The sequence below is a fragment of the Lontra canadensis genome, unplaced genomic scaffold, assembly GCF_010015895.1.
Source record: "Lontra canadensis isolate GAN:19392208 unplaced genomic scaffold, GSC_riverotter_1.0 scaffold43, whole genome shotgun sequence".
Taxonomy (NCBI): domain Eukaryota; kingdom Metazoa; phylum Chordata; class Mammalia; order Carnivora; family Mustelidae; genus Lontra; species Lontra canadensis.
Window position 1 is genome coordinate 9,220,119 of NW_022631037.1, and position 14,448 is coordinate 9,234,566.

Genomic DNA, 14,448 nt, shown 5'->3' on the forward strand with positions numbered 1-14,448 from the left:
CTACTTCAAGGGATAGACCTGCTATTGAAAAGAATGAGTCTGCTGAAAGCCTCCGTCTGAAGTGTTACAATTGGAGGTCCCATGGAGGTCACCTCTTCCAAACCACTTACTGTACAATAGAAAAATCAGATGACAGAGAGGATAAGAGCACTGCCCAAAGTCACTGAGAGTCAGTGACAGAATTAGGACCCAAACTTAAGTTCCTGGCGCCCTAGTTTGAGATTTAAAATTTTTCAGATAAAAATGTAAATTATGTACAATCCCAAGATTCAGCGGGCCCTTTGAGTCCATCTGGTTTAGTTGCCCCGCAGAGCAGGTGTAGTCTGATAATCAGATTCCCTAGCTTAGTGAGCAGAACCCATCACAAGAACATTTATGCAGACAGCCTCAAAAAGGCAGAGACATGGAAGATTACTTTCCAAACATGAGCACTCATCAGCATCCCTGTGGAGAGGGTTCTAGAAGACACCAAATCACCCCCAACAAAAATACCACCCATGTGAGAACTGTAATAGTGCCTGATTGCAAGAAATGTAGAAATGAAAGACTGGAAGACTAAAATAGAAAGTAAAATTCCTGAAAGACCCTTTAGTTGGTCTTAATATGAAAAGGCAATCATGAGGACTTGAGAATAGAAGCCATGCTTTTCTACAGTCTGAATCCCCCCTTCTGCCCACACTCCCCCATAAACATCTAGAACAGCTTCGTAATATTAAATATAAGTAATCTAGATAATAATATTGCAAAATTAAATCATGAGATGTCTAGCCGCTCCATGGATGTGCTGCTATACAATTCAAAATAAAGCCGTTTAAAACCCTCAGATTCATTTGCTCTGACATATCGATAAACTTTTGCTGAAACAAAGCTAATCATCTCAATGGTGCTGACTTAATTGCTCGCCAGTTGACGGATAATAAACCGACCTGAGGATTAAAATATGAACTAATTACTGTACTCAATTCCATTTACTTGATTTCATGTTCCATTAATTTTTTGCATCATTTCTGGTGGAAGCCTTAGATTTACGGTCGCCCTGAATGAATTATACCAGTTAGTTGCCTGTGGCATGCTCGTGTTCAGAATTGGTTGGAAAGGGCAGAATTCTGGGCAGTAAATATTTAGCCAAAGCAGCCTAGGATATAGTAAGTGAAGGTAATTATCCGTTCCCAAATACCAGCCAGAGTCAGCCTCTATAAATCTATCCCCATCTCAGCAGTAAAAGGGCAACACTAGGATGGCTCTCATGATTATTGGATCAGCTTGGTAGAGGCCATTTCCAAGAGCAGTAGTTGCTTGGTCCGGAAGAGGGCTGCAGGGAAGCAGGGGCAAGCACACCGTGGGGAAGGGACAGTGGCCTGGGAGTCAGATACTTGTTGTACTGGATGGGGGCTAACGTTTTTACTTCAAAGATCTGCCTTCAACATGCCATTCTGACACCTGCTAGCTGTGTGATCTCAGGAAGGTCAAAACGGGACAGATCACTTAGCCTTCCCTACCCTTTTAAAACTCTGATCTGGGTTTAATAATACCAGTCCCATAGATGCAATCGGTTGATTGTGTATTGAGAAAAAGCGTTCCTGTGATAGGGCTTCTTAAGCTATAAAGTGCTGTGCCAGTCATCTAGTCCAAAGTCTTCGCAGAGAGGACATATAAAGATAATCACAATGTGCCAAGGTGGTTGCTACCGTCGGCTTTCATTTATCAAGCATGTCCTATGACCCAGTTCATAGTTCATATTTCTTCTCACACCCAGGGCTCACAATGAACCTGTGAGCTAACACTTGGAAGTACCATTTTTACAAAAAGGAAAAAAAAAGTCAGAGAGATTAAAGAACCAGCTTCAGTCACATGGTCCATTTGGGGAAGAGTGGGGATTTGAACCCAGGTCTCTGGCTTCAGCTATGCAAAGTCAGGGCACCTAACTGGTTCTGCTTCTAAGTAGCTGCTTGATCACAGGTTAAGCTCCTTTTCTCTAATCACAAGTGCCCTGTGTGTCACCTGAGAGGATGCTACACCAGCCTCAGGAGTAATCTGCACTTTTTCTGGCTATAAAGGGAGACAGAAGCCTATCTCTCCAAGTGGCATGCACTGCAAGGGGAAATATTCACTTCCGTGCACCTGCTGAGGACTGTAGGTCCCTCCACCTGCCCCTCTCAGATGGACAGTAATTGGGATGTTACATACAGATGCACAGTGATTTTTTTTTCTTGCACATCTTTGAAACACAATAAACAAGGTATTGCTTATCTGTAAATTCGTTTCTGTACAAACACATCTGTTTCCCTCTGCAAAACGTGGGAAGCCTTATTCCTTAGTCTCAGAGGTGGCTTGGGCAAATGTATTTTCTTACAGTGGATCTATTTGCTGACCTAGAAATTTCTGGATTGAGACTTAAACATGGACCCTGCAGGAGCTCTTTGGCAAAGTGAGCTTAGCCAGGAGGTTTTAGATCACACTCCTGGCCAGGAAAAAGGGGAAGGCCCAGCGATCACCAGATACCTGCCCCAGGACTCAGCCCCCTGCTCCAGGTTTTTCAAAGGAAATAGCAGTGTCTGCTTCAGGAAAGACCATTGTGGTAGACCCAAATAGCCACCCAGAAAAACTGTTGTTTCTGTGAGGTCCTTGGTGGGGATCACACATTTCCTGTTGCACCTGCCTGTCTAGGGCTGATATATTTCCCTGCCTCCAGGTGATGAGCTAGGACCTACTTACATGAGCAGTGGTTAATCACAGAGTTTAAAATTGCCAGAGTTATTCATTCCTATGTTTGAATCTGGCTTTGTCACACACACCTGTGACCTTGGGCAAGTTACTCAACCTACTTGTCCCTCAGTTTCCTTATTGATGAGATTAACAGCAATGGCCATCGGTGGGACTCCCCTCCCCAGCTTTATTGAGGTAGAGTTTACCTACAATGAAAGTCAGCAGTTTTAACTGTACAAGTCAATATATCTTCGTAAGTACATAGTCATGTAACCACTGCTACGGCCATGATCTCAAGCCCTTTCATCACCACAAAAGGTGGCCTCATGTCCCTCAGCAGTCAAGCCCCTCACCCCTGGAAACCACTGATGTGCTCTCCCTGTAGTTTTGCTTTTTTCAAATTTCAATGGACTCATACAGTATGTAGTCATTTTATTTTTTTAATTTTATTTTATTTTTTCAGTGTTCCAAGATTCGTTGTTTATGCACCATACCCAGTGCTCCATGCAATACATGCCCTCCTTTATACCCACCACCAGACTCACCCATCCCCCCAAACCCCCTCCCCTCCAAAACCCTCAGTTTGTTTCTCAGAGTCCACAGTCTCTCATGGTTCGTCTCCCCCTCCTTCTTCCCCCAACTCACTTCTCCTCTGCATCTCCCAATGTCCTCCATGTTATTCCTTATGTTCCACAAGTAAGTGAAACCATATGATAATTGACTCCTTTGCTTAACTTACTTCACTCAGCATAGTCTCCTCCAGCCCCGTCCATGTTGATATAAAAGTGGGGTATTCATCCTTTCTGATGGAGGTAGAATACTCCATTGTATATATGGACCATATCTTCTTTATCCATTCATCTGTTGAAAGTCATCTTGGCTCTTCCCACATTTTGGCAATTGTGGCCATTGCTGCTCTGAACACTGGGATACAAATGGCCCTTCTTTTCACTACATCTATATCTTTGGGATAAATACCTAGTAGTGCAATTGCAGGGTCATAGGGTAGCTCTATTTTTTTTTAAGATTTTATTTATTTATTTGATAGACAGAGATCACAAGTAGTCAGAGAGGCAGGCAGGGAGAGAGGAGGAAGCAGGCTCCCCGCTGAGCAGAGGGCCTGATGCGGGGCTCGATCCCAGGACCCTGAGACCATGACCTGAGCTGAATGCAGAGGCTTTAACCCACTGAGCCACCCAGGCACCCTGGAGTAGCTCTATTTTTAATTTCTTAGGGTATCTCCACACTATTTTCTAAGGTGGCTGCACCAAGTTACATTCCCACCAACAGTGTAACAGGGTTCCCCTTTCTCCACATCCTCTCCAACATTTGTGGTTTCCTGCCTTGTTAATTTTCACCATTCTAACTGGTGTAAGGTGGTATCTCGATGTGGTTTTGATTTGAATCTCCCTGATGGCTAATGATGATGAACATTTTTTCATGTGTCTATTAGCCATGTATATATCTTCTTTGGAGAAGTGTCTGTTCATGTCTTCTGCCCATTTTTTGATGTGGTTATCTGTTTTTTGAGTGTTGAGATTGAGGAGTTCTTTATAGATCTTGGATATCAGTCCTTTGTCTCTAGTGTCATTTGCAAATATCTTCTCCCATTCTGTGGGTTGCCTTTTTGTTTAACTTTATTGTTTAAATGATCTACATTTAAATTAACTGTTTTCCTTTGGCATACAGTTCTCTGAACTTTCGCATGTACAGATTTGCATAACCATCATCATAATTAGGATACAGAACCATTCTACCCTGTAGGGTTGTTTTCAGGATTAAGAGTATTGGTATATGTAAAGTGCCCAGAACAGTGTCTGGTGTGCAGTGAGCGTTCAGAAATAGTAGCATTTACTGGCAACAGTATGCTTCTTCAAGGTCCATCTGTCAAGGTCAACATTTCTACCCTCTGTCCCCATCTAAGAATCCAGAGTGGCATCTGTGCAGCAGGTGAATTGCCTACATTTCACCTTTTCTGATTGCTGATTTCTTATTGGTATCAATACTCCCTAGAAGAGGGCTGCACATGTGCCACCCACTGGGCAAGGTGTTTGTCCTCAAGAACTGCACCTTTTTCTAGTCATCACAGGGCCCTGTGCAGACCAGACCAGCCCCTGCCAACACCAGCTTGACAGTGTGGGGGAAAGCATTCAGCAGGAGCATGTGCAAGGAAGTGCAATCCCCATCCTGGCCTCTGGGAGCGCCCTTCCCCTTCCCCAGATAAGGGCTCCTTCATTCTTGCAAAGGTCACCAGCAAGTACCGCATTTTCTCATGCTCTGTGTCTGAGACAAAACCTTGAGCTATCTAAGTAGGATGATCGAATTCTTCTAAGGCGGTCTAGACTGAATAGGATGATCGCATGCTCTTAGGGCGGTCAAGATTGAGGCAGGTTGGTCCTGGTATCATTGAAATAGCATCTCCTTTTCTCTCAAAAATGCCTCACTTTGTACAATGAATCATCGGGTCCCCCTGTGTCTAGAAGACCTTGGGCAAGCTGCTTAACCTCTCTGGATCTCCCTCCTCTAGCCCAGAAAATTAGAGGATTGGAGTACCTCAATTAGAGCCCTTCCAGCACCAAGGGGCTGAGAGAAGTAAAATCTTCCTGCGTAATTTTATCATCACATATAAACGTGGACTGAGGGATTTCTTGTGCTGTGTGGAGGGTCAGAAACATGGGTCTCCCATAAAATCTTTGTGCTACATTGCAGAGCTTCTATAACTGGCCAACATTGTATGTCCTTCAAGGTAAAAGCTTGGGAAATTAAGACATTTGATGTGACACCAAAAATTAAAGCTGAGCTTCTTCTGCTGACTTGGATATGTCACCTTCACTTGTTATAATGCCTGAAGTATTGAGCCTCCTCCTTGTGTCCCTGTTACAGTGGCCACAGTACTAACAGAGTTAGCACATGTGCACACACACGCACACACGCACACGTTCTACAAGGCTTCAGTCCTTCAGCTCTCTCCCAGGTAAAATGTTCCTGTGGTTACTAGGGTATTTTACTAGAAGCCAGAGGTTCCCCTCGAACCATGTTGCTTTGTGTATTTTAATTACAATTTAAATGATTTCTCTACACGGAGCACCCCCAGGAAGAAACCCCAGGAATTATCATTATCCTCCACTTAGGCTTTGTTTCAATTCTGGTCTTTGGAGAGCCAGAACAGCAAGAAGATTCTGTCACCGTAAACCCATCTGTAAATCCCTATTGGTGTCAGCATTTAGCCCTCTTTGCCATCAAACAAAAGGGAGAGGGTTTCTGTTCCAAAAGGCGGTTGCAGGCTTTGCTTCTTAAAGCCTCGGGGGCATCCAAACACTCAGTCCCACCAAGCTCTGGTGCTGCTTCTGGAGTATTCATTTAGCTTGATTTACATTATTTTAATTTTCTTAGGGGTGTCTTTACTAGCTGGAGGGTGACTTTTTTCCCCCTTAATTAAAGAACAAGTTGATGCCAAAGCACACAGAACAAAACAAGCCCCTCATACCCTGTCTCACTTGTCACTTTTTCCTGCTGTTCTCGCTTTTGGATACTTTTCAGCTTTCACCCTACCTGCCTTCTCAAACTGGAAATGGGATGGAATGACAGGGGATGAGGCCCCAATCTCTCAATAGAACCAACCAACCCTTGGTTTCAATTCTTTTAATTTCCGGGAGCAGATGATGGTTTGGAGGAGGATCAGGTAACGTTGTCTCTATCTCTTAGACGGAAAAGCTGTATCATCAGCAAGGGCCGTTTAACAAAACTCTATGCAGTTGAGCCAAGAACAGCTCCAGCCTAGGGCTGTTCAGTGAACAAACCCAGCCACCATCCTCATGGAGTTTAGGTCCCTAAGGACATCTTAAGGGGTGTGCTTTGGGATGCAAGTCATAGGAACTCCCTTAAGCTAAGGGAAGCCACCAAAGCAATCTATGGAAAGCCTCTGGGGTATGTCATAGGACTCAAGGTCACCTGGGCCAGTGAAGAGACTGGAACCCAGAAGAGAAACAAGGTCATAACCCTGGGAACTACTCCAACCCCACTTCTTTCACATGGCTGCTTTATTCTCATTCTCTCCATCAGCTGTCCTTTTCTTGCAATTCTTTGTGCCCATGCAGGGAATAAATGACCCCCCCTGAGGCTCCCAAGTTTATGCCCTCTTGGATCAAGACCATCCTGGCCTGACTGGCTGGCTGGCTCTTCATCCCAATTCCAAATTCTCCAGAGGAGAGGTTTGATTTTTTCCAACCTAAATCTGATGTCCTCTCTGACCCAACCATCTATGCGTGTGAGGTGGCGTCATGTAGAAAAACAGGTCCGGGAGGACCTTCCCCAATAGGAAGGAGAGCAATTCGGAGTAAGCCGTCACTGTAAGCCATATGGATGCCCCCCAAAATGTTGACTGTGGTGGAGAACGAAGTTTTTTCCTGCTTAGCCCAACAAAATCCACCTGATATATTGGACGCGAATCTTGGGGTTGGAGAAGGCTTTTGGACATGAGCAAGATCTTGAAAGAAACGTATGAATGTGGCTGAAATAGGATGAGAGTATCCCGGACAAATAGAATAGCACCTGTTAATAGAAAGAATAAAGGTAGTCAATCCATGGTGTGCTCTCAAAGAATTTAGCATCTTGTGATTTTCACAATAATTTCACCCGTTGTGGGGTCATCAGTGGCACATCACAGCCATGTCACTCATCTTCCTGGCTGCTGACACTGCTCTTCCCTCTCTTCCCTTTCTGCCAATACATAAATGGGGTGGGCTCAAAAAAGTTTCCCAGGGGTTGGCATCAAGCAAACCCACTTTCACATGCCAGCTCTGCCACTTCCTGTGTGCCCTTCAAAAATATTTAGGCACCTGCAAGATGAGAAAAATGATAGTAACAATATCAACCTCAGAGGGTTTGTTGTTTGGATAAAATAAGGCAGTTTGCGATAAAGAGCCTTAGCACTGTGTCTGGCACAGAGGGGATGTCAAGAATGTTTATTTCCAGCACCTTCCCTCTCTATCTGTTGTCTTCTCCAGAAATGGGCTGATGAGATGTCTTGGGTAAAAACACACAGACTTGGAAGGGATGTGGTCTAACATTGGAACAGAATAGTTAAAATAAGGACTCTTCCCCACCCATCCAAAGAGGGAACATTTCTAAAATAATTAGTGGACCTTTACATGTGTTCTCACCTCTTGCCTGTCAGTTTCCAGAACTCAGAGCAAGAAGAGGAAGAATTGTTTGTATTGTTCACAATTGCTCATTGGCTTGGAGTCACTTTCACTCACTTGGTATTAAGCCTTTCGAATGAGCATCCAGTGGGGCTGATAATTCGAGCTCCCTGTTGCCCACCTCAGTCGGGGACCATCTTATCTGGGCACAGATGATTAGTATATGACAACTGTATCTAATCTCTGTCCCTTCCATGGCACTGAAACAACCCAAGGAATTATTCTGTCCCTTGTGTTGACTTAATTTCTTAAGAGCCCCAGGTGTAGGATGTTCTCCAAAATCCTTTGGAGTTTCAAAGTCCAGGATATCCCCACTGGGATAGTTTTCTTGTTATTCGTGTTCTAGAAAATGCCAACAGGTGAGAAACACACAGCTTTTTTGGGCAGGGGCTGCGCTTCAACATTGAAGGTTATATTATTTAATTTGGGTGCTCGATTTAATTAAAAGAAAAGTTCATTTACAGTGGACCTTTAATATTGAATGCACATTTTTTTTCATACTGGCATATATTCAATTTCTTTTTTAAAAGGGAAAAAAAAAAGAATGTTTGCTTGAGTTAAGAGCTGGGGATCAGGGTTAAATTTGCAAAACCAACTACTTCCCTAGCTATGCAGTATGATTTGCTTCGGTGCAAATACATGTTTATCCCTTAAACTTGCTTGAGTCCCTGTTGATTTGGGGGCCACATTTACAAAACATTTCTACCAGGAAATAATGGCCGAGTTCAGAAAAATAATCCAACAAGGAAGAAAATATTCTTGCATCACAAGGTTTGACAAAGTCTGATTGGTGTGTTTAATAACTTCCTCATCAAGGAAACAGAAAACCACTAATTCAAAATAATGAAAAACCCCAAAACTCTGTGTCATGAATTATATTTATTCATCATAGACACGTATTGGGGTTTTTACTGTGAAAAATTTTCCCAGCCTCTGGGTTCAAATATGAATAATGAACAATCCATGTCCTTGAGGAGTTTCCATTCTAGCAAGGAGACATTTAGTGTTTCTCACCAATTTCTGTGGTAAGAGATGGCACTGCTTGAGGTGGGAATACACAGACCCATGGGCAGGGGATTATGGGCACTTCTGGATTGCTTGGACTTGATGCTTGCTCTACTGCTGGTGCTAGCCCTTGGCAAGTTATTTCCCAGGTCTCTGCCTCAGCTTCTTCATCTTTAAAATGGGAATAATAATGGCACCAACTTATGCCTCACTGATTCACCCTCTGTCCTGATTTGTTGGCCATTTCAGAGAGACGTCTATTCGAAACTTACTTCTCCTTCTCTGACCACATGCGTTGGCCTAAGCTTTGTGTTTTCAGAAAATTAATGCCACGTCAATATCCCCATCATCATAGAAAACCAGGATCTGAGAGATTTAGCAGAAATGGTATGATACAGAATAACATATGTCAACTGCAGTTCTTGGTCTGCTTTCCTGATCTTTCTGAGCACCCTTTCTCTGCCATTGCTGTGTGGTTGCTAACCGGTCAGCTGGTCTACCCCACTGGAATGCTTCAGAGAGGGCTGCAGAGGTTGGATATTGGCTGGGTGGGCAAAAGATAGACCAAAGAGATGGCCATCAAGGAAACTGAAGAAATCCCAGATTTTACATTTTTCAGGAATACTGGAAACTTCCACGCAAAATGGCAGTTTCTCCCTAAAAATAGCTTACTCATGCATAGGCTGGTGGGGAACACAATGCAGATGGCTCTTCAGTCACCAGCAAATGAAGAGGGAGCAAAAGGATTTGCTATTGCCTGAACAGTAGGCAGTGACTGAAGCAGGGAGAGAGGGGGTTCATTGCTGGCAAACATGGCAGTGGCAACTGTCAGGGAAAAAAATACATTAAGGAGGTGGAAATGAAAGAGTCATGCAAGCCTAGTGGCTTGTCACATAGGCCTCGTTAGCTAAAGAAAGCGCCCACGACCTGATTAGACACAAGGGACTTCCTTCTCGCCCAGTGCTTGAGTTCCAAATTATGGGATTACCTGCTCACTCCCTGGGTCTGGGGTGTGTGGGGGTGTGCGTTGCAAGGTTTAAGGTGATGCAGAAAAAGAGACCAGGTTAAGCAGCTCCGAAGTACCAGCAATGAGCACATACTGCTTTTTTAATAAGAAAGTCAAGGTGGGCATCATTGAAAAAATGACATTGGAGCACAGCCTGAAAGGTGAGGGGACCGACCATGAGCACAGGGGGCAGAAGAGAGTTTCCCCAGAGGGAGCAGCCAGTGCCAAGGCCTAAGTACGGACTGTGCCTGGTGCGTTTGGGGAACAGGGTGGTGGTCAGTGAGATAGAGCAGAGGGCCGTCGGGTCAGAGGGGCAGAATGGGGGAAGGCAGATCATGCAGGTTTGGGGGACCAAGGTGAGGACTTTGGCTTTCCTTCTGGATGAGAAGGGAGGCACCGGAGCAGAGTGACATGGTCTGATAACACCAAGTTTGTTCGTGCATTAGAAGCTGTTTCCTTTCCCAGGAATGTTCTTCCTCCTGCCCTTTTCATGTCTGACTCCTTGTTACTCAGATCTCAGCTGTAACTGTCCCTAACTACATGGTCACATCACCCTGTTTTCATTCTTGGCTCAGCATTTATCACTTACTGATAATCTCCCCCAGGTACCTACTTATTTGTAGATCTTCTAACTCCCTTCATCAGAAAGTAAGCTCTGCTAATTCCTCCCCTCTGGAGCATGGACAGGACTTACTGACCTGCTTTCCAAGAGAAAGAAATGGAAAGGGGGGAAATGCTAGCTTTCCGGAGGAGTCGCCTGAACCAAATGGTGAAGGTTAACATTACCGGGGATACCATGTGGATATCGGCTGCTTCTGGAAGTGAGAAGAAAGATACTTTACCTTTGCAGTGGCATCCAGAACTCCATTATTGGGGTATAATCATACGATTCATCAGAAATTGTCTCCCCTGTCCTAGGAGGGGAACAGAATAGATATAGGATATGCTCTCAGACACACCCAAACTGAGGGACTTTCTATGAAATATCTGAGAAGCATCCTTCAAAAACACTCAGATCATGAAAAACAGGGAAACACGGCAGAATTATCAGAGACTGGTGGGGAGTAGTGAGGAGAAGGGACAACTATGTAAGACAGAAAAGTTCAGAGGTGGGAAAACCAGGGGGAAGCTGAACACAGTCTCTGGTTTCTTAACAATCTTGTGCCGATGTTTATTTCTTCATTTTGATACAAGTCCCACAGTCATGAAACACTAGGGGAAGGTGGATGAGAAACATACGCAAATTCCCTGGACTGTTTTTAAAGCTCTTACGTAAATATAAAATAATTTCAAAATAAAATGGTTGGGTGGAGAGCAAGTTCTGCAATATCAGGGACACTGTGGGTCTTTTTCACTGCTGTGCCCCGAATGTTTAGGATCGTAATGGGACCTCAGTAAATATCCATAAATCAATACGATGGACACTCAGCTCAGTAATGATAGTTTCAAAAGTGCATGAAGCAGTTCAAGTGCTTTGCAAGTCACTCTTCATGAATAGAAGAGAATATTCTTATTATCCCATTCTGATTTTTAAACTGGGGGAAAGACTGCCCACTTCCTGGGTCATGGCTGCAGAAAGCGACAACTTAGCTCAGGATCCCTGGGAGCCGCTCTATGTGACCAAGCCATTACTAGGCATCCCTGACCTGCAGCCAACTCTGTTCATAAAAATTTTCCAACTCAAAGGCTCCGAGACAAGAGACACGTCATTTAAAAGTTAAAAGAAAAAACATCATCTTGGTGACACTTCATATATATATATATATATATATATATATATTTGGTGACACTTTATTAATCTGGGTTGAATTAAGAATGTGTGGGTCACCCCCTCTTACTCCACAGAGTATCATTCTGAAAACGCTTGCCAAAGACAAGAGAAGACCTTTCTTTCTGCAGAATTGAAAATGAAAGCAGATTACACACCTCCTCTCCTCCTGCCACCCCTAAATGCCAACTACTCCGTGAAAAGCAGTCATTAGAAGACGCTGTGGAAGATAGTCCATTGATGTAGTCTTAGCTTCTAGAAATGCTCCTCCCCACAGATAATGTGGGGGCATTAGGGACTTAGCAAGTGACCAAAGAGTAAGGCTGCAATGAAAGCACGTCATACACCATGGTGTCCACCCATCCATCCGTCTGTCCATCCATCCACCGCCCACCCTTCTGCTCAACAAATATGAAAACAGCTGATGCAACAGACAAGCCACTTTGTTAGAATCAACAGCCCTGGGTTCTGATGCCACCACATGGTTTCATAAATGTGTGCAATCCATTTTATCTCTTGGGGCCTCTCCTCTGTCCCACGGGGGCAGATCTCTGGAAAAATCTTTAAGTCCTTCTCTAGGTCATTCAAGGTGCTTATTAAATATTTCTAAGAGCTCCAGAAAGTGCTTAGGAAAGATAATAGACATGCATTGGAAAGCTATGTAGCAATACAAAACATTAGATGGTTAAGTGTAGACAAATAATTCTATAGAATTATTTAAAAAGTTATCTCCTGGGGTAATTCAAGGTCAGATCAGCCTCTTACATAAGTGGGATTTGTGCTGGACCTTAAGGATGCATCATATTCCCATAAACAGAGAACAGAAAAGTAGATGTCCTGTCACTCCTTCAAAAATGACATGTTCATTGACATCTCCAGCCTTCACAGGGGCAGTTCCTCTGGCCAGGACACCCAACACTCCTGCCCTGTGTGTCTGCCTACCAAATCTCATTTCTCCCTCAAGACCCTGTTCAGAAGTGCACCCGATTTTTGAAGACTTCTCTGTGCCCCCAGCCACACTGGCATCACTATTTCCAGCCCCAGGCAGAGAGCGCCTCGGGGTTCCCACAGAATATGTCAGTGTGTCCCTATTGCACATCACATCCTTTTACAGCTAGAGAGTCTTTCCATCTCCAAGATGGTTCAAGGTCCCTGTCTTTATCTATCTCTAGCAAAAGATGCGATGCCCAGCAGAAGCATTCTATAATGAATGAACGAATGAATGAATGAATATATGAGCAAAGACTGGCCATCAGCATCTGCGTTCTACTCAGACCCGAGGGATAGATATGCAGGATGAATATAGAAAAAAAAAAGAGAAAGAGAGAGAGAGAAATCACAAGAGAAAAAGAATCCTGTCAATGAGTAAACACACCCTCCTTGATGCTAGGGAAGGAAAAAAAAACCAATAATCATCCTTCCCCTCTCAGCCAGCAGGTGGCTCTGGGGTTTCTCCCATGCACCTGCTCCCACTTGCTACCAGCATGGCAGGAGGACTGCACCACCGGCCTTGACATTGAGCTGGTTACTGGGAAAGCACTCCTCCTTCTTGTTGGTATGCTAGGCAGCAGTGCACACTTCCCTCCCTGGAAAGCATGGCTCATGCTGATGAAACCTTGACATTCAGTGAAACTAGAAAGAGGAGAAGATGTAGATTCTATTAAAGTTCAAGCCAGAACAATGGGAAACCCAAGAAACTAGGCTGAGTTACTGGTCCTTTCTTAGATGGGTTATTCAGAAGCTATTTTCAAAGGGATTCTGGAATGCTCACAAATCTTTGTCCTGTCCAGGTGGGAATCAAGGGGAGCACTCTGGCCAGCCACACTAATATGTATTTGGTTCCATGGGATGCCACCACGATCTCCTCCCCCCTCAACCACCACCCTGGGGCAAGGCCTTTGGAGTCCAACAAATCAAGTTCCAATCCTGCCACTTACTAGTTGTGTGGCCTTGATGAAGCCACCTTATCTCTGTGATTCTCAGACTGACCATTTGTAGACTAGGATGTCACTCCTCCCTTGCTGGCCTATCATGAGGACCAGAGATGATAGCTATAAGGCAGTTCCCACCCATGCTGGCTCCTGGTAGACCCTCGACAGTGGAAACTGTTATCATTATCACTACCTATCACTATGCCCTTCATCTTCAGCAAGGATTCACTGAATGACCTCTGGGCTCCCACCAGTGTGCTGGGCCTGGGGAAGCACAGAGATATTTAAGAGAGGACTTTCACAAAGCAGACAGAATTTTTCCAGGTCATCAGGGATAGGCATACTTTGCTTTCATTCCCAAACCAGGAAGGGAAATATTCTGTCTTACATTGTATTTTCAATGGCTAACTTGTTCCTTGAAAGAGCAGGTCATCATCATAATATTCTGAGAAAACAAAATAAAAGAGGAAAAAGTCACCCACAGTCCTCCATTCCCAAAATCAAACCGTTTTTTATTTCCCAGTTCAGGGCAAGTGAAATTTCATTAGGCAAAGACAGAGACAGCATTTTATTCAGAAAGTGGGGCCTCATTTTCTTTGTCCAAAAGATGAGGATCTCAGCCCCTCCTACATTTCTGTTGGCAGTGGCCAGTGTTTACTGAAAAAGCTCATTGCCAACGTTCATGCTATTCAAAAGGACGTACCCCTACTAGACCTTCCTAAGCAGAAAGAGTAAACAGAAAAGAGTTTCCTTAAATAGAAAATAAGTGGGTAGGCCCAGAGAGTCTCAACACATCTCCCAACCAAGGGACACCCTCTATTGTGACAATAT

General features: G+C 44.1%; 1 protein-coding gene across 1 annotated transcript in view; it reads left to right on the forward strand.

The window, feature by feature from the left end:
• Positions 1-14,448, forward strand: part of CA10 (carbonic anhydrase 10) — a 491,091-nt gene that overhangs the window by 389,328 nt on the left and 87,315 nt on the right. The window lies entirely within an intron of this gene.